Here is an 18,443-nt window from a genome sequence, read left to right as displayed (position 1 = left end):
CGGTGAATTATCGTCGTGACATTTCATTGATTTGCAGAACAAACGTAAAGATCTTTTCGCCTTTTCAGGATTATACCGCATATGTATCGACATATTGGATTAATGAATTCATCGCAATGGGGTCAAGTTAACAAAGTTAACGTAACGAAACATTTCAAAACTAAATTTGATTATTCACAGACACCAGTATTATGAAATTCTAGAATTACTTCCAAGAGGTTGTTCATTTACCGGAAAGTATATATGTTACAACGTTACATATTCTGCTTTGTTAAAAATAAATTAATGTATTTTAAGTCGAAGAGAACGTAACTGTTGCAAAGTATAAACGATTTTTTCTTTTTCCCCAGACAGTGTATCGTTTAGTTCAGAGGTAGAATGTAGAAATATCAAAAAAGGGAAGGGTCATATACCTATAATATCGAATCTTTGACAGATAAAAAGGCAGTTAAAATATAGAAAAGTAAAATAATATAAAAAGTAAAAAATTTGGGTAAAGTGTGGAAAAATTAGACTTTTCTGACAATTCTACATTTCGGTTACAATATTGTAACCGCTCCTATTCCCGATCCAGGAGAATTAGCAGGAAATAACCAGCAGGTAATACGTGTAAAAAAAAAACTTTCTGTGGTTGAGCAAACGATGAAACGTGTCTGGATTGTTCAAGAGAATTATCCTAAGTATATGTATTCCTGGATATTTTATCGTTTGCTTACGACCTGAAAGCTTGGACATAGATTACCTGCTTACTGGCACCTGTTACTTTCGGCATCATCGTTATACGGATTCACACGATGAGACATAACAATGAAATGAGAAACAGGATTCGTCATTGTTCCATGCAGCAACTACGATGATACCGAGGAGTAATGAGAGTAGTGACGAAGAGAAGAACGACGAAGACGATAAAAGAAATTCCTTCTTTCACTCCTTCTTTTACGGCTCTACGTTATTGCATCAACCCCACGGCGGAAAAACATAAGCTAATCAATCGTGAACCAAAATATTCATATAATGTGATTCCGTGAAACACGCATTATCGTCGATCCGAACACCGATTCTTTCACTTCCTGTTACAAGTACGCAAAACTTTACATTCAAGAAATACACAAGATTTATCCCTGTATCGCGCAGTTATAAATTAGATATAGTTATTCTATTCGAATGTAGGTTATTCGTCTCTCCTTCTGATTATAAGCATGATAATAAGCCGCGTGTGAAAATGATAATTTTCGAAATACATAAAAGGTTTCAAGGTTTTTTTAACGCAAGGTCAACTTCGATCTCGTTTTCAAGCGTGTGTTACGCGTAAAAAAAATTTTTTTTTTTGTCGTTTTGCCGTTTTGTTATCAATTCTCGACACCTGCAATCGATGTATTATCTAACCTTATCGTCGAATACATAATGAGGTTAAATTGAAAAACAAAAACAAAACTAACGCACAAACCGCTTGTGACTCTGTACTAAATTTTCATACATGTATCATAACAGTGAAGCAACATTTGATAATAGATGATCGGTTTGATGCAGAAATTGATATACAATTGAATTTAATGAGAACAAACTACAGATGTTTAAACTGAGTCATTTGTTACTTTATATAATTATTATAATTACATTTCCTCGAAACGATAGTAAAAAAATATTACATACCTATACATATATTCAGCCAACGATCAATCATTTTTTTTTTTTTTTCTACCAGTGTACGAAGTTACCGGATATCAAAGGTTCAATATTTTATTTTTGGAATAATTTCCTCAAGACCCTTTTCCTCGTCGCATGCAGAGAGCTATATATCATGTAACCCGATACCATAACTACCTACTCCTCAACGACGCATTTGGTGGAGGTGATTCTTTTTCCGCAATATTGCTGCGGCAAGACTCAAAATCACGCACCATGCGTATTCGCGTATACTATACGCGTTACATAAGTGTATAAATATATATACATGTATATATACAATATATAAACGTATATATACACACGTATATATAGTGAGAAATGTACAACATGTTCGCATAAATTTAAGGTATTTAAATACTAAACCTAATATACGTTTGAATAGACAACGCCACCTCTAATCTATCTCTTTATACAATAGATTGCGTTGTATGGTTAATCGCGGCTTTACTTCCTTAGTGCACACCGCCGCGTGGAGGAGTTTGTGTAGTAATAGTAATAGTAGTAGTAGTAGTGGTAGGAGGAGGAAGTGGAGGAGGTGGTGGAGGAGGAACAGGAGAAGGAGGAGAAGCGTCCACCGTGACCTGCGCAAAATACATACACATATACACACTCGCAAGTATGCATACGCAATCAATTTATACCTGCAGATAAGAGTCTCAATTCGAGGTGGGTCCACCCGGTTGTGGTTTGCGAGGAGAAAGAGAAAGAGAAAGAGAGAGGGGGAAGAGAAAAAAGCAGGAGGGGACGCATCCTCAGAAGTTCATGCCATGGGGACGAAAGAGAACTTCATTGTCGCGAATAATAGGAAAAAGGTGTTGGATCTGCGCTGCACGATGAACGAGAGAAACGAAATGTAAAAGAGTAAAGAGCAAAGAAGAGTACGCACACACACACACATATATATATATATGTATATATATATATATTATGTAATAAACAAACCACGATATGCGGGAATAAATACGAGTGTTTCAGAATTCTTGGTTTTTTTTTTTTTATATAATTTGTAATTACGCGCGCACATAGTCACGGTTCGTCTTCTTGCCTATTTCATTTCTCGTCTTCCAACACGTGGTTGCAATATTTGCGATCGGCAGTCTCGAGGTTCGTTACCGTCTCGTAAATGCTACCCTACAATTCAAAGTAAACGTGACGAGTTCTCGTTTTTCATAGTGTGTAAAGATCTTCGAAGCGACGGAGTACTGGAGAGACACCGATGATAATCGAGCGAGATTCGAGGGTGAGTGAAAGAGAGCGAGAGCGAGAGCAAGAGCGAGAAGTAGAGATTGGGAGATAAAGGAAAAAAAAGGGCGCGTAGAGGGAACTAGTGATAAACAACACGCGACGTGTTTTGGTAGTCAAAGTTTGTCAGTCGAACGAAGGGGAGCTCGATTACTAATCCGACCGAAAACATCGGTTTCTTTCCCTCTCGCACACTCTCATTCTCTCTTCTTTCAACTTTGTTGGATGAGGAGAGAGAGAGTGAGAGAGGGGGGAAGCGGTGTTCGCGCGGTAGGTATCTGGGTTATGTGGCATTCGGAAGTGCACACACGAGTGCAGAGGAAGACGAATGCTGCAGCGTAGATGGTGGTGGTTCCGTGCATGCGTGCGTGCAGACGACGCAATCGCGCACGCGCACTCTTGCCGCCCGCGCCGCCTCTCGAGGTCAAGATTTCGACGCGACGAAACCAGGAGAAGAAGGAGAGGAAGAAGAAGAAGAAGAGGAGACCGAGCAGAGGCTCGTCGCTGCACGATGTACAATACTATCCGCTCCAACCGAACCCCTGCATCAACGGTACAGGGTAGAATATCTTTAATTTCACTTTTCACATTTCCCACCATTCTGCAGCGCATTCTCATTGGGTTTGCAAAGTTTAGTCAACCAATCAGAATATGCTTGGATGTTAGGAAAAGTGAAAATTGACACTAGATGATCACCCCCCAGATCACGAACTTTAAGTTACGTAACGTTATCGTAACGAAACGTTTTTTAAATATCGTTCACATTTACAATAATTCTTAGGGAACTACGATTGCAAAATATGATGCGTGAGTATATTTCGTTTCATTACGGTTTACTAGATTTCAAACAGTTTCAAAAATGCGAAATAATGGTTTTTTCTCAGCGTGAATCGTTACGATAACGTTACTAACTTCAAAATCATTACAGATCAGTATCTAATGAGAGAAGATTAACGCGAAAACAACAAAAAATAAATTTTCCTCCATCATATTCTAATCTTACTTCCTCTCCGTCTTGTTGATTTTGTCTAGTTGTAACTTTTGATTCCTCTTTATCCACGTTCCCTTGATTGGCGCTCCTTTTTTCGTGAGAGACCAGACCGACGACGATAATAATAATAATAATAATAATAATAACAACAACAACAACAACAACAACAACAACAACAATAATAACAACAACAACAACAACAATAAGAACAAGAACAACAACAATAATAACAACAATAATAATGACGATGACGATGATGAGAAAAGCAGCCCTCGTTCCCCCTCTAAGCTGCGATCCAGTCGCCTCTCGTAAACAGGGCCACGACGGCTGCTCGATCAAGCCTGTGAAACTTTCCCTGATTTTCATTTGGGGGGGGGGGGGGGGGGATGGGGGCATTGCCACGACGAATGGTAGACTTAACATCATCGTTGTACACACAACGGACTACGTGGAACCATTTTGGTTAATTTCCCCCCGTTTCCACGAGTTACGTATAAAGAATATTGTAAATTGCGCAACGTCAACTACAACGCTCCGTGGTAAGTTTGGAAATCGGTAAAAAGCCTTAGAAATAAGTAGGTTTTTGTCATCCGGTCTACCGCTCTCCCTAACTGACAAGACCAAGTGACTGACTGACTAACTGACCAAGCAAGCGATACAGAGAGAAGCAATAATAATAAAACAAGGCTGAAGTTAGTAACGTTGGCTTAAAGAAACATGATGGCAGAAAAAAAAACAAAAAATCATTCCCTCGACAATTTTAGAACAACTTTCGAGAAGTTGACCTTTCGAAATATCAACATACTTTCTTTGTCAAGATTTACCAGACGAATTTCACATATAACAATAAGAATCAAAGTAGCAATTCCCCCCCCCCCCCCACCCCTCAAACATCCGTCGTTAAAGCAACGTTACTAACTTCAACCTCGTAACAATAATACCCAGTTAACCCAACGTGCTCTTGGAGAGGTGGCGGCGAGAAGAGAAAAAGAGAGATGTCGTGTCCGAGATTAAGCAAGAAAAGGGATCGCGTCGTCGGGGTAGATATGCGACCGAAACAATTACCAAGAGTCTCCACTCCGGGAGTCGATGCGAAAGTGCGTTACAAAGGCGGGGGGGGGGTGTAAGGAACAACATTCCTATTGACGTTGGATAAAATAGCGATCGACGGCAACGCGTCGTGAGTTACGCTATACGCACTCGGATAGTAGGTGGGTACACATACGTACGTACATACAAAGTACCTACATATGTGCATGATATGTGTATAAAGTCAAGAAGCAGCGCAACGCGGCGCGCGTTTTTAACACGAGGATGAGAAGGCGGCGGCGGCGGCGAGTTTTCGTGGGCGGGAGGAAAGCGGGAGGCGGGAGGGGGGGGGGCGGCGGAGTCGGCGGAGGAGGGACAACTTGTTACGAACGGTTAGTACCCAACAACCCGTGTACCATTTAGAGCCGTGTCCTCGTTTCTCCGGCACCACGCACGCACCGACGACGTCGCGACACGCACACAAGCCGGATTGCTGGGTTTCACTGCACATAACCAGTGTACGTGTGCTGCGTCGGAAACCGTGGATGGGTACATAATAAAAGAGAAAAAAAAAACGAAAAAAAAGAAGGACGACGCGTACCGCGTCCAGTGAGAGAAATCGAACGGACGGATATTATTGGGCAAACGACGGACAGAGAGAGATATAGAGATACGTATAGGTGTATATATTTTATATATATATATATATATATATATATATATATATATATATATATAGAGAGAGAGAGAGAGAGAGAGAGAGAAACTAGCTAGGCATAACTCTTTGGCAAAAGACGGTATTGAGTAAGGGACTAACTGGATGTAACAATTGCCGATCGATGGAGGACGAAGGTACCACGGATTGTATTCCAGCGATTGATTAGTAAGGGAATACAAATTACGAATGGGATACACATGATATAGGTATTTACGTGCCTATGATTTTGTACTCACATAACAACCGTTCCTCTCGAGATATCCCAGTCGGTGTGTTGAATTGATAGTCCGTGTTACTGCAGGGGGATGCTGTCTTTTGAGAACAGTTAGTTATTAACAATTCTTCTCGACGAACGTATGTAAACCAGTTTCAAAATAAAACCCACACAGATTATTGAGAAGTAAAGAAATACTTGAGTATATTACGATGGAAACAAATGCATCGAAAAGAAAGATAGAGAAAAAAAAATACAACGATAAATAATAAAAAAAAATTTCGAATAACCACACAACGATGAACGAAGGTATTAATAATACACACGTGCACGTCACTGTATATAATATAACCGACGACGACGACGATGATTATTATTGATAATCGTTGAGAAAAACTCGACGATTCGAAACACACAAGCCCCCCCCCGAGGTCAAGTTTATTGTACGCGTTGTTGTGTGCAACGCGATAAATATGGACGCGTAACGGGGATGTCCAGCCGTTAACCGCGAACGGGGTTAACGTGGGAACAAGGGGCGGGGGTGGGGGGTTCTCTTTTATCGGGCCGGACAATAACGGGGGCGAGAAACAGGTATACGCGATATACGGCAAATAAATGAACTTGTACGACGGGTAATGTTGTCTCCGCTGAGAGTGCAAGCGCGCGACTGCGGCGATCCCTCTGCGCCGCGAGGTCCGAGCCTCGCCGCTACGCCGCTGAGAGGCGCCGTCGTAGCCCCGCACCGCACCTCGCCACCGACAAAAGACGAGCTTTTCCATGCCTTCCCCGGTCGGCAGCCAATCAGCGTCCTCCTCGGCATCCCCTCCACTTATCGGCGCCTCCCTCCTGCCGCGCCGCAACCCGCAAGACGCCGCGACAACGAGGTAAGCCTAAGGCTTGACTGCCTGCGACTCGCGAGCGATGAGAACGAGAGCGAGCGAGAGAGAGAGAGGAGAAGCCGAGTTTCAATGACGAGCGATGCATCCCGGAATGCGCATCTTCGTTCCTCCTCGGATCGTACGTTCGTTTTTGGGTCAGATATTTGGTGACAATATTATCACAGGTCGCACTACGCGTGGATTTGTTTATCTATTGTATATGTTTTCGTATGTACTCTGTACACACGTACGTACGTACGTACACTGCTCTTATCTTCTCCCGGCTTGTAATACACGGACGTTTGTTGGTAGGTGTGGATGCACCATGTTTCCGCGGTAGATAATACACCATTATATCCGACGTGTGCAGTCTGCGTGTGTGTGTGCGCATGTGTCACGTTCGAGCGGGTAGGTACCAATTCGATATCTTTACTGATTACCGACCACAGATCGTTTATCATTGCTCAATCTTATCGGTTGCTTCTTTTACGCATTCGTTGACCTACATTCGCGACTTATCAAAGTCACCCCCTTTCCCGTGCAACTTCAATCTTTGCGCATTACGCGCCTTGTGTATGCAGGTATTTACTTGCGTGCCTGTGAGTAACTCGTGCATACCTATATGCATATGCGTACGTATAACTGCTACAGGAATTACTGTAGTCCGTCAGGAAATCAGGTCGCGATCTGTGCAGGACGAAAGGAGTCCGCTTACGGTAGCTGCACGTGGCTCGTGTGTGTAAATCTTATCAAACTTCCGACTGATATCTAATGTCAACAGGGAAACTTTGAACCGTGTATACGTTCGTATAGCGGAAAAGCTTAACGGTTTTGAAAAAATATAAGCATACAGATGATTCGTTCTTTACACATTGAGTACAGCTTGGAAATGATGAATACTATTTATAATTTTTAGACTCAATTTCGTGGTACTCGTGAAATTTTTGTTTTTATAAGTTAAGTCGGAATAATAATTATAACATTTGAATAGGTCTAAGGTAAATACATTTGTCAAACAAAAATATTATATACTTTTAAACAAGGTTACTCCGCTGATTTTGTTACGCAATGGATGTGAGGTATAAATACTTGATCCCAAATTAGTTTAAATAATTATTTTAGCGTGAAGGTTTTTTATGGACGGGCTGCGCAAGTTTTATTTCTTAGTTTTCCAATCTCCCAACATCTGACTTTCTAATCCTAAATCGCTAGGCCCTAATCAAACTGGGAACTCTGGCGCGTTCAACACCTGCAAATCCAGAGACACCGAGTCGAGGCCAGTCTGTGGTTGTAAGCTGCGGCGGCCGCAGCATTATGTCGGTAATCTGTGGTAGGAGGCATGTAGGACGATCGAATGGGGAACTGCACGGGTGGCGGAGGTTGCAAAGCGGAATCGAAAGCGGAGGCGACCGAGAGACGAAGGGACCTAGACTGAGAGAACGAAGGCGGCGAGGGCGGCGGCGGTGGTCTTGTCTCGAGTAAGAAACTCGAAGAAAAAAACAACCCAAACAGAGGAGAAGAGAAGGAAGGAGTAAAACAAAAAAACAAAAAAACACTCGCACACCCACACACACGAAATAACAAATAACAGAAAACAGAAAAAAAGACAAAAGTGCATCGCGCGGCAAGATGGCCGACGACTCACCGACTCTCAAGGTTACCTCTTCCCCCTCCTCCTCCACCACCGCCTTCTCCTCGTCGACCCCCGCCGCCTTCTTCTTTCTGTACGCGATACCATGCAGTGTGCGAGAGAGAGGGATGTAGTACAGTCAGGCAAAGAACCGCGGAAAGGAATGCGCGAGATTGAAATGCAAGCGTATTTATATATAATACGCATGCGGCATGTACACACCATGTAGTATAATATGACTCGGTGAATATCCTGCAATTAAGAATAAAATACAGATCGGTGTACACACATCGGGTATTATACGATGCACGGTCACTGAACACTGATGAAATTCAGTGACTGAAATACCGTCGTATTTGTTATTGTAACACGTGACTGTGTAATAGAAGTTGATTCGTCATTCGAACGGTGAGATTTCTCGCGTAGGTATGTGTATAATTATATGTACATACATTTAAAAACAGTAAATAATTATCGCCTCCAGTTGCGTAACTTGCTGTATATTATATGTATAAGGTATAATGTTAGGAAAAAACATTCTCGTTCATGGAACAACGAAGATCTCTATAAGCGTTTTACAATTGATCGATGAAATGCGTTCAATTATATGCATGTGTCGCGGTGATGTTAACGCGAAAATCTGGCGATTCACGGCTTCCAGCTGTAACTCGCGAATGTATATATACGCTGCCAACTTCACCCTTGTAGAGTTACGCTACTGCGTTTCAAGCGCGAATCATTTCATGCTCGACTATATCGTAAATGAAAGAGATGACCCGACGATGACGACACCCCGTCCATGCAGCAGACTGTGTTGTCAAGTGATAGTCGGGGAGTAATAACGTTAAGTATAATAGGTGCAGCGGTTCGACCGCTGCAAAGTGCAACCTCCAGACCTAGCGCGAGAGGAAGAGAGAAACGATACAGTCGGTGATTGATTATTTTAAACATTGAGGAGGCGATTAGTCCGTCTATTCCGCGCACGGAATTTCGCGCATCGAATCTGCCTGCATCACTACCTTGTTTATAGTTCAACGTGTTGTCTTGACGAGCGTATGAATAGCCGGGATGATAAACGACGCAACGCTGCTCGCGCGATTCGCTCGCTGTAAACAAAACGCGAGAAGAAAAAGGCGGGTCGAAAATTGTCACGAGTTGGGGAGAAAGAGAGATGTGTCGAGTCAAAAATGCGGGAGTCGTAGGGAAAACAAAAAGATAGATCTTGTCAGAAGTGGGATTCGAACCCACGCCCACAGATGTGGACTGCGACCTGAACGCAGCGCCTTAGACCGCTCGGCCATCCTGACAAGTGTGGAAAACTTGGTTAATGAGTGAAAATCATCGGACAAAGACTAGTCCCGCGCCCTGTGATGTAGTCGGCCGCCTCTCCGCCACTCGCATCTCGCCTCTGCCGCCCCCCTCGCGTTCCTCGTAGTAGACCGGTTAAATTTATACACGAGCAAGTCAGAAATAGACGCCACCGCCGAGCGCGGCCACCGAGAGAACGATGCACCGCCGAATTTGTTTGGAATTTCGCGCTAGCTCTGTGCTCTGTGCCAATTCAGAAACAAGCCGATGCGATGCGCCAAGCCTGCTGCATCGTCCCATTCGCTAGTCGCTCTCGTTTACTAGCATCTGGTGCGAAGGAAAAAACAAAACACAAAAATAAAAAAAAATGGAACCAGAAGGCGAAGAAAAATGAAAAATTCCGCGCTCTCTGGAACGATGGCGCGCAACCGTTTCTCGTTTTTAACTGCAGTGTGCCTGGATGCACGCGTTTTGAACCATTATTCGTTCTTGAAAAATCCGAATCGTCGAAATATCGACTAAACTTTAAGTTTCCCCATTCTCTAAGCTATCCGTAACGAATAAGGGTTACCAGCAATATGGCGGCAAAATTCTCATCGAGCTACCGACAAATTGTTTTACGGTCAATTAGAGCGAGTACGAAATTAGAGAAAACTTTGCGCAAGCTGTGAGGCCTTAGTTTTCGCACAGAGAATTTATACGCGTTAAAAAATAGTCGGAAAGATGTCTTTTAAAATTAAATATGGCCCAGTTGCATAGGTGCATTATTTTCTCACCAGATGTCGCAACGTTAGATTTTCTTGCGGCTCACCGAGCTACGTTGCAGTCAGTGTCCAGGCACTGTGTTCGAGTTTAAAGAAAAACGTCGATTTCCTCCCTCTCTCTCTCTCGCCCTATCGGGGCTCGCGGTTTAGGCCGCTGATCGCGAACGAGGCGGCTGAGTGCATCGGGCATCGGAACGGAGTAGCATTTGCGAGTGCATTGAGCGTCGCTGTGTCTCAAGGCCGCGGCTTGCCGCCCGCTGAGGACACACACCGAGGCTTGTGGGCCGGCTAGAACTAACCTGCTCCACTGCACTCGCTTACTGCACGCAGTCGCCGCCTGCAGCGCACCGGTTTTGCGCGTTTGTTCGTGTCGGTGCGTCGAGTGGCCCGCGTAGCGTGTTACTTATGCCGTGCACACACGTGCGCGCGGTTCTCTCTGTATTAGGCATATAATAAAATCGAGGAACCTGCTCGAGCCTCTCGTCTGCAGTCTGCTGCACCGCATTTAACATGTACCTACCTAACAGAGAGGAAGAAAATCTACCACTACTTTCGATTGCTGAATAGTTTTATTATTATACCGAAGTACCTATATATACGTATACACGCACCTTTGTACGTTGAATGCGATGATACACTTGCTCTGACCTGTTGCAGCCTCGTTCTTTACGCAGCTATAACGTGCAATAATCGCACATTTTTTTTTTCTATTCACATTCGCCTATGCTCATTGGTATTAATGGAAATTGCACGATGAATATTGTACGACGACGCTACGGCGCCGTTCTTTTCATCATCGCGACGCAAAACATTTGCAACTGTGGGTGGTGTTGATCGCTACGACGAAAGACTCTGTTCTATGCTGCTGCGCCTACATCGTCATGCTGGGATGCAGGCTAACGGCTGCGGATGGACATTGGCTAGGTTGCATATCGCCGACGCGACGCTGCCGCAATTCTGCGGGACGTGACCCTGAAACAATGTCCGAACGGCGACGTAATCTTGGCCATCTATGACATGTTTCCACACCACAATGCACTTCTCAGTTTGCGGGAGAGAGGCGGAATCGCGTCTACGAACCATACGCGGCATTTCAAGGGGGTGGGGGGGGGGGGGCGATAAAAGGAAAGAACCTTTTTAGAAATGCTGTAATTCTTGCACATTATATATCCCGTGGACCTGAAACAGCGATGCATTGTAGTTATGATAATATGGTTGCATATTTCACGAACGAGGTTCAAGGTGCGATGATGCGGCGATGTTTTGACCTTCGAAATGAATTCTTGTACCGGTGTTGAAAGGCACTCTCCTTGAATAATTTGCAAGTATTTGCACGCGGGCGATGTTCGAATGAAAGTTTAATGATACTGCGAATCTTATATTCATACGATTAGTAATTATCGCTGTATGCATATAATAATTGGCTGTTTCTCGTTGTAATCGTATATACATGTATGTATACCGCAATTAGCAATGACGAACGGGATGTGGGAGGTGAGAAAATGGGATTAATCAGCGTTTCCGCGCAGTTAAATAGCAATCATAGGATTGTAATAGAAGTGCGACTAAAAGGCTGTCACATACTCGGTGCGCACAGTCACCTGAATAACATTTTAATCTGACGTGATCTGTACTTTCTTCATGTGACGGAATCACGCAGTAGAGTGGCGAGAACAGGCCTGGCACCGAGAGATCAATAAAAGAAAAATACCCCAGCGATGTATATAAATTGAATTCGAAACTATCTAACCTGTAACACAATAAAGAAGTTTTGAAAAGCAAACGAAAGTCGCTGCTAACGCTAAAGTTACTTATCTACCTATAATCTCGACTCGTACGTGGCACATGAAATTTTAGAAATTATAGTCAGATTTATCCATGCACTGATGATCCAAACTAACGAATTGAAGGATGCTTCATCCTTGGCGTAACGAAAAAGAGCAAGGGAACTGAAAATCCGAAAATAAATAGATGATTGATGATTGATAGAAAAATATGATAGGAGATGTTTCTCAAAATTGTCATAATATTTTTCTATCATTTGACTGGTCTGTACAAACGGAGATCGTTATATCCGCCTTGGTTTAGTTTGACAAAAAAAAAAAAATCACCCAGGCACAGTGCGCAGATAATCAGAACTCTCAGGCAGGCATGGAATCAACATCTGCTCGGACCTCTAACCCGTCGACACGTCCTGATAATCCAAAAACTTCCTCGAGGCGCACCGGTTTCGTAGCCTGCGGTGGAGTCTAAAAAATAAAAATAAAATAAAAAAAAAAAGATTTTCGGTGCACCGCAACCAGTGAATAACACGCTCCTTTGTCTTGGTTCGATTATTCGCCGCAACGCCGCGACTGAGAGGAGAAAATCCAAAGAGTATAAGGAAGGCAGCTAGAGCGGAGAGCTCAGGCATGTGCAATTCGCACGGTTACGCGATCCGAGTTCCCCTGCATGTGCAAAAGCGCGGTGGTATGGCCGAGCCGTTTCTAGCCTCCGCTGCAGCCACTCGTACGGCGATAAATATAGCCTGAAATGGGCGAGCGCAGCGGTTGTAGGTATGTATGTACCTGCGACGAGGGTGGCTCGTGTCTGCCGAAGGGCGAGGTGATCCGGGGGTCGCGGTGGACGAAGGGGGCTACGTACGCACAATCAATACTCTGGGTAAAACCCGCAAAATTCGCCAGACGGGCGAGAGAAGCGACGCTGCGTCCTGGAAGCCGCCCCGCGTGGATTCCGGAACACTCCCCTCCAGCTCCCTGGGACTGCACGCGACGCATCAGCAGCTCTCTGCCTGTCGTGCAGGTGTATTAAGATGTTGAAGATGGCGGCGTCAGTTCCGCCGGAAACCACATCTGCGTATCCTGTGGAACTGCGAATTTATATACTTGTCGTTTGAACGGTGAAACGCAGTTTTAACCTGATTCCTCCGAATACGATCTCTCGGTGAGACGGATTTCCGAACGGCAGTCAAGCTCTTGCAAGGGCGACGACAAAGGTTCAAGGGAAAGCCGGCCAAGGTCAGGCCGCTGCTTCGTTTCTCCGTCATCTTCCCTCCTTCCGTCCGTTCTTCCTTTCTTTCTTCCTTCCTTCCTTCCTTCCTTCCTTCCTTCCTTTACTCGAGCGCTTACCACTGTGCAGCGTTACACACGTGTGCGCATGCTGCTCTCGTGGCATCGTCGTTTCCGCTTCATCCGCTCTTGGATTTTCCCTGCCTTCTTTCTTCGATTATCTGCGTCGCCACCTATATGAAAGTGCGCCTTGATCGGATCATGGGATTTCCCTTCACGAGATATCCATTACTTTCATTTAGTGTGTATTGTAGGATGGATCATTTTTTTTTTACTTTTTTTTTCTAACTTGCCATTCGAAAACCTTGTGACGTATACTAACAAAAAAATTTTAGCCAAGCCTAGAGAAGGTAGGAAAATATTTAGAGGTCGCTACCAATTATTGTAATATTTTTTTATTTATTCTTATGAGCACACCTGACGAACTTATATATGTATTAGTTTATTTCTTTTTTTGTATCGTAATCCAATTAATCGTTCACCCATCAACAGCAAACTCCGCCTAACAATTCCGCAGATGGCAGTTCTCGTATTTTATTCGAAAGATTAATCGTTTCCGAGTAATTTGGATAAGTGTTTGTTACCGAAAAAGAAGTATCACATTACCTCAATGTCCCTATTTCGTTTTCAGTACTGACTGTTATGAGCAATGATTAATTGGACCACGATACGAAAAAAATAAACTAATGTATACATAAGACCGTAAGGTGTACACATAAAAATAAATAAAAAATATTACAATAATTGGTAGCGACCTGTGAATATTTTCCTACTTCCTTCAGGTTTTACGACAATTTTTTTTCAGTATTTGTCATAAATTTTTCGAGTGGCATCATTAAAAAAAAGTTAAAAATGAATCACCCAAGTGTACATTTCGTCTTATGTTTGGTTGAACTGTACCCTACACCTGGAAAAAGTTAGGTCAGGTAATAAGCCTCAAGGGATTGCCATGTAATGAGCATTGATTGCTGGAACTGCAGATTCTTGGGTGAAAATCATTAGGTGTTGTTTGTTCATTCGGTTTAGTCCCTACAGTATACGTTACGAAAATTGCACTGTCAAAGAAATTCGGTGTAGACTTCTATGGAAAATATTTTGGCGTCAATCTAACAGTATCTATGATGCTGAATTTCCGAATTGAGTACAAAAATTGTTCCACAACAGTCGGTACACGAGCGAATATGATCAATTTCAACCCCGCAAATTTTTAGACACCGTGACGTCGTATCGAAAATAAATTCGCATCTAAAACCATTGGATTTGCTACTGATTATAATTAAAGTAGATCAAGAGTCGAATTTTTTCAGCGTTTCAAATTACCCAAGAACCCTAACAATGATTGCGAGTAAAGCGAATATGCACAGAGGAAATGCACAACGCGCGCAGACGCAAGAAAAGTTTTAATTACATAATGGAATACTCGATACTTATTCGCAACCAGACCTTCAAAGTAACGAGTGCGCAAAATAATAACACACCCTTGAACAAGGGTAGGGGCGAGTACAGGCTCGGGTTTTCGACAATGAAAGTCAGCAAGACGTGGCGTGTTTTTTTGTCTCATTCATTCTTCGTTCCTCCCTCCGCGCCATTTCTTTTATGTCCTTCCGCGAGAAACGCCGAGAGGCGAATATCCAGTCATCGTTGTTCTCCGGTTTGTCGTGGTGATACAGAAAGGTAAAAGCACCACGATCCGATTCCTCTGTAATCACAATAGCCAATTAGTCCTTTGATCCGGGGACAACGATGCGGCGACGAGACGTCGCCGGAACTTTCTATACGTCGGCAGAACGTAGGTATGTACATACATAATATGTACATACGTATACCTGTCGCGTTATGTATACGCGGTTATCGACAGAGAGTATCGTCCGGTCTCGGGGCTGGTTCGAGTTTAACACACACTTCCGTGAAGAGAAAGTGGGCTGCTGGTGCATTCACGACGTAAATCTACTTATATTTCCACGGGGCGATGCATCGCTGTAGTTAGTTGGGCGAGTTAGGTTATGTTTTCCTCTTGTCAATCTCACATTAAATTTCATATTCTCATTCCTGTTGTATCTTTAAGAGGTTAATCGCCCGTCTGATCCTCCTCCCAAAAAAAAATATTGACAAGAGTTCGTATTAAAACAAGTAATGTTTGTTAACGAATATCAAGCCCTTACATATTTTCACATTAGCCGTTGTTTTTTACGAACTAACGGCGGTCGGCGCCGGTCATAGAAAACTTTGTTACTTAGAGCGGACGTCTTGTTCCTGTCTAACTTGTCGATCGGTCCTTGTGCCTAACTATTTTCGTATTCAAGTTAAGACATTCCTCTTATCTTATATCTTATATCTTATATACGCGTATGATTGACCACCGTTTTTTCCGCGATTCCGGAAAACCGCGCTAGGCTTAACGCGACGTTGCAATAATCGCGGTCGGATCGTGGATCAACCGTGAGTACGAAGTATACACAGATAGAAAACTCGACGGTGATACTCTGTAGACGGCTGCTGCACGTGAACCGCATTATTGATCATACGCTATCCTCTCTTCGACTCGACTCCGTGCCTCCCTCGCAGATTCGCGTGATGACGTTGTTGTAAAGGGAAGCCGAGCGGTCGGCTGACTATCGGTGAACTCTACTTTCACTGAAAAACGGGGTAGAAAACGTATAAAACGAAAGAAAAGAAGAAAACAAGAAAAAAAAAAAATTAATCCGACAAACGAAATTTCGGTTCGCCCGGGGTCCGTTTTAATCGGCGACAGATACCGACTTCACTCCATGGCTCGAAAATGGGTTAAAAACAAAAAGAAGGGAAAATCGGAAAAGGGTTTTTGGATCCTCTCGTTACGTACATACCATGCACGCATCACGCGGGTGTATGTATATGTATATACATGTAGGAACACAGGCATCGGGCCAAAGCCCGTTGAACGAGCGACGGGTTATTTTGGCGAGTGATTTACGTCGCGAGCCAGAATGTGCCGGTGTGGACTGCTGCATCCATCGGGGTGGTGGTTATACTTATGTACGAATATACGTGCATACATATGCGCAGTTTGAGGCGGTGTTCAGGACGATGCAATGCAGCGATCGCCATCCTCTGACATTATAAGTTAAACACGGACTTCGCGCGCGGCCAATAGTAGACGTATACATAAACGGATGCAACGTATCTCGCGTATAATGTCCAACAAACACGTATAACCCATACATCCATGCATGCGAAAACGTTTTCGTACTATCCATACTCCCGTCTGGAGAATTGTACGCTTGCACACAAGCCTAGTACACGTCGAGGATGCTTGCGGTGTATCTGTATAGTTGCGGTCCTGCACTTATGACCTTGCCAAGCCGTTGCACCGGCATAAACATCTCCCTCTTTTCCTTCGCCAACCGCTCCGACGTATGCGTCCAACACAATTGCGGCTCGATAAGATCGTACGTTATGCGGAGGTAGGTGCAGGCATCCGCCTTATCGCAATTCCTCCATGCGTATAATACGAATGTTGTACACGAACTTTATAGGTATATAAACAATATACACATTTGGTATATACAGTAACGTCGCGAACGAAAGCGGACAAGGTCCGAGCGTCTAACTTTCAGCGTTTCGGAGAAATAAAATTTCGGTAGAACCAATTTGCTGTATTTCCCCTCCCTCCCTCCACCCCTCCATGACTGTTATTTCCACATGCGTGCAGCATTTAGCACATGCATGCGGGTAATACGCCTGCAGCACATGTGATATAATATGACGGAGAGAAATACAACGGTTTACCTAATGATATTGTCATTATTATTATTATTATTGTTGTTATTGTGTATAGTGTAAAACGTTCGTATACGTGATGTATACATATAATAGGTATGTGTGCTGCTGCAGGCGGAGGAAAAGGCGCAAGCAGAGGCCATGGGCTAATCTATACGCTGACCCCAACATGGGGGACGATACAATATCCAGCGTTAGCCAGCTCACGTGATTCCTGTAATCCCAGGGATTCGAGGAATAGAAATAACAACGGATGGATACGTATTTTATACACGTATTCTTATATTTTTAAACGTGATGCAGACACGAGACGTCGAACCTTAATTGTCAGCGTGTCAGTTGGCTGTACGTAATACGTATATTCACATTCCGTGATTGCAATGCAAAAGTATGGACTTTGTGGTGTGTAACCGCAGAGTTTCTAAATTCAATCAATTTCAACAGCACTGACCATCTCGGTAGGTATAAATCATACATGTCATGTATACAACCCATGAAATTAGACGGTGTTTTTTTCTAGTGAATCGGGATAAATCGTGAAGAATTAATTACGTTTGGATACCAGTTCCGGTCAAGATGTTGAAGCTTATATTGGAATTTTGATCGTAAAAATGAGAGATCCTAAAAAAGTGAAGGAATGGTGAAAAATTGTGCCTTCATCTAGCCCCAACCATCGATTTAAATATATTCAGAATGAGAAGACCGACCCGTTCCTCTGCAAGACAGTTGTGCGCAGAAAAATACAACCTTGAAATTCAAACAGCCTGAGGGAGAATACGACGCCATAGTATAAAATCGTGAAACGACTCCCTCCTTCTCTTTCCGTTGAAAGGGAAGCAGGTGGCATATCCGCAAGCCCGATGCCCGGTTATCCGGGGGAAGACTTGCGAGAGTGTCTCACAAGCTTCAGGCGAGGGATGCATCCTGGAGTAGATAGGATCCGCAGGGAAGGAAGGAAAAAGTGGTAGAGAAAGATAGACGGACGACACTGCAATGGGTCGTAGGAAAAAAAATCGGAGGGACGGGAAAGCAGAGGCCATGCACGATAACATTTCGCAAGATAGATGCACACACGTTAGCGCGTGTACATGGGACCCTATATAGATAATGGTTTGTTGCATGTTGTTGCAAGCCTGTATCGGGCGCGACTGTT

The 18,443-nt window shown here is 43.6% G+C and overlaps 1 protein-coding gene and 1 non-coding gene across 4 annotated transcripts in view; both read right to left on the bottom strand.

The window, feature by feature from the left end:
• LOC124305446 (ecdysone receptor) overlaps positions 1 to 6,554 on the bottom strand; it is a 79,923-nt gene extending 73,369 nt beyond the window's left edge. For all 3 annotated transcript variants that reach the window (XM_046764906.1, XM_046764909.1, XM_046764908.1), the window contains exon 1: positions 5,906 to 6,554. The gene's annotated coding sequence lies outside the window, so the exon portion shown is untranslated. The remainder of the gene's footprint in view (positions 1 to 5,905) is intronic.
• A 3,060-nt stretch (positions 6,555 to 9,614) lies between these two features.
• Trnal-cag (transfer RNA leucine (anticodon CAG)) lies at positions 9,615 to 9,698 on the bottom strand. The gene has a single exon. It is a non-coding gene; the product is annotated as a tRNA-Leu (tRNA).
• Between the last annotated feature and the right edge of the window lie 8,745 nt (positions 9,699 to 18,443).

The sequence above is a fragment of the Neodiprion virginianus genome, chromosome 5 (genome assembly GCF_021901495.1).
Source record: "Neodiprion virginianus isolate iyNeoVirg1 chromosome 5, iyNeoVirg1.1, whole genome shotgun sequence".
In the NCBI taxonomy this organism is placed as follows: domain Eukaryota; kingdom Metazoa; phylum Arthropoda; class Insecta; order Hymenoptera; family Diprionidae; genus Neodiprion; species Neodiprion virginianus.
Note: the sequence above shows the minus strand (reverse complement) of the source record. Positions and strands in the feature narration are given on the sequence as shown.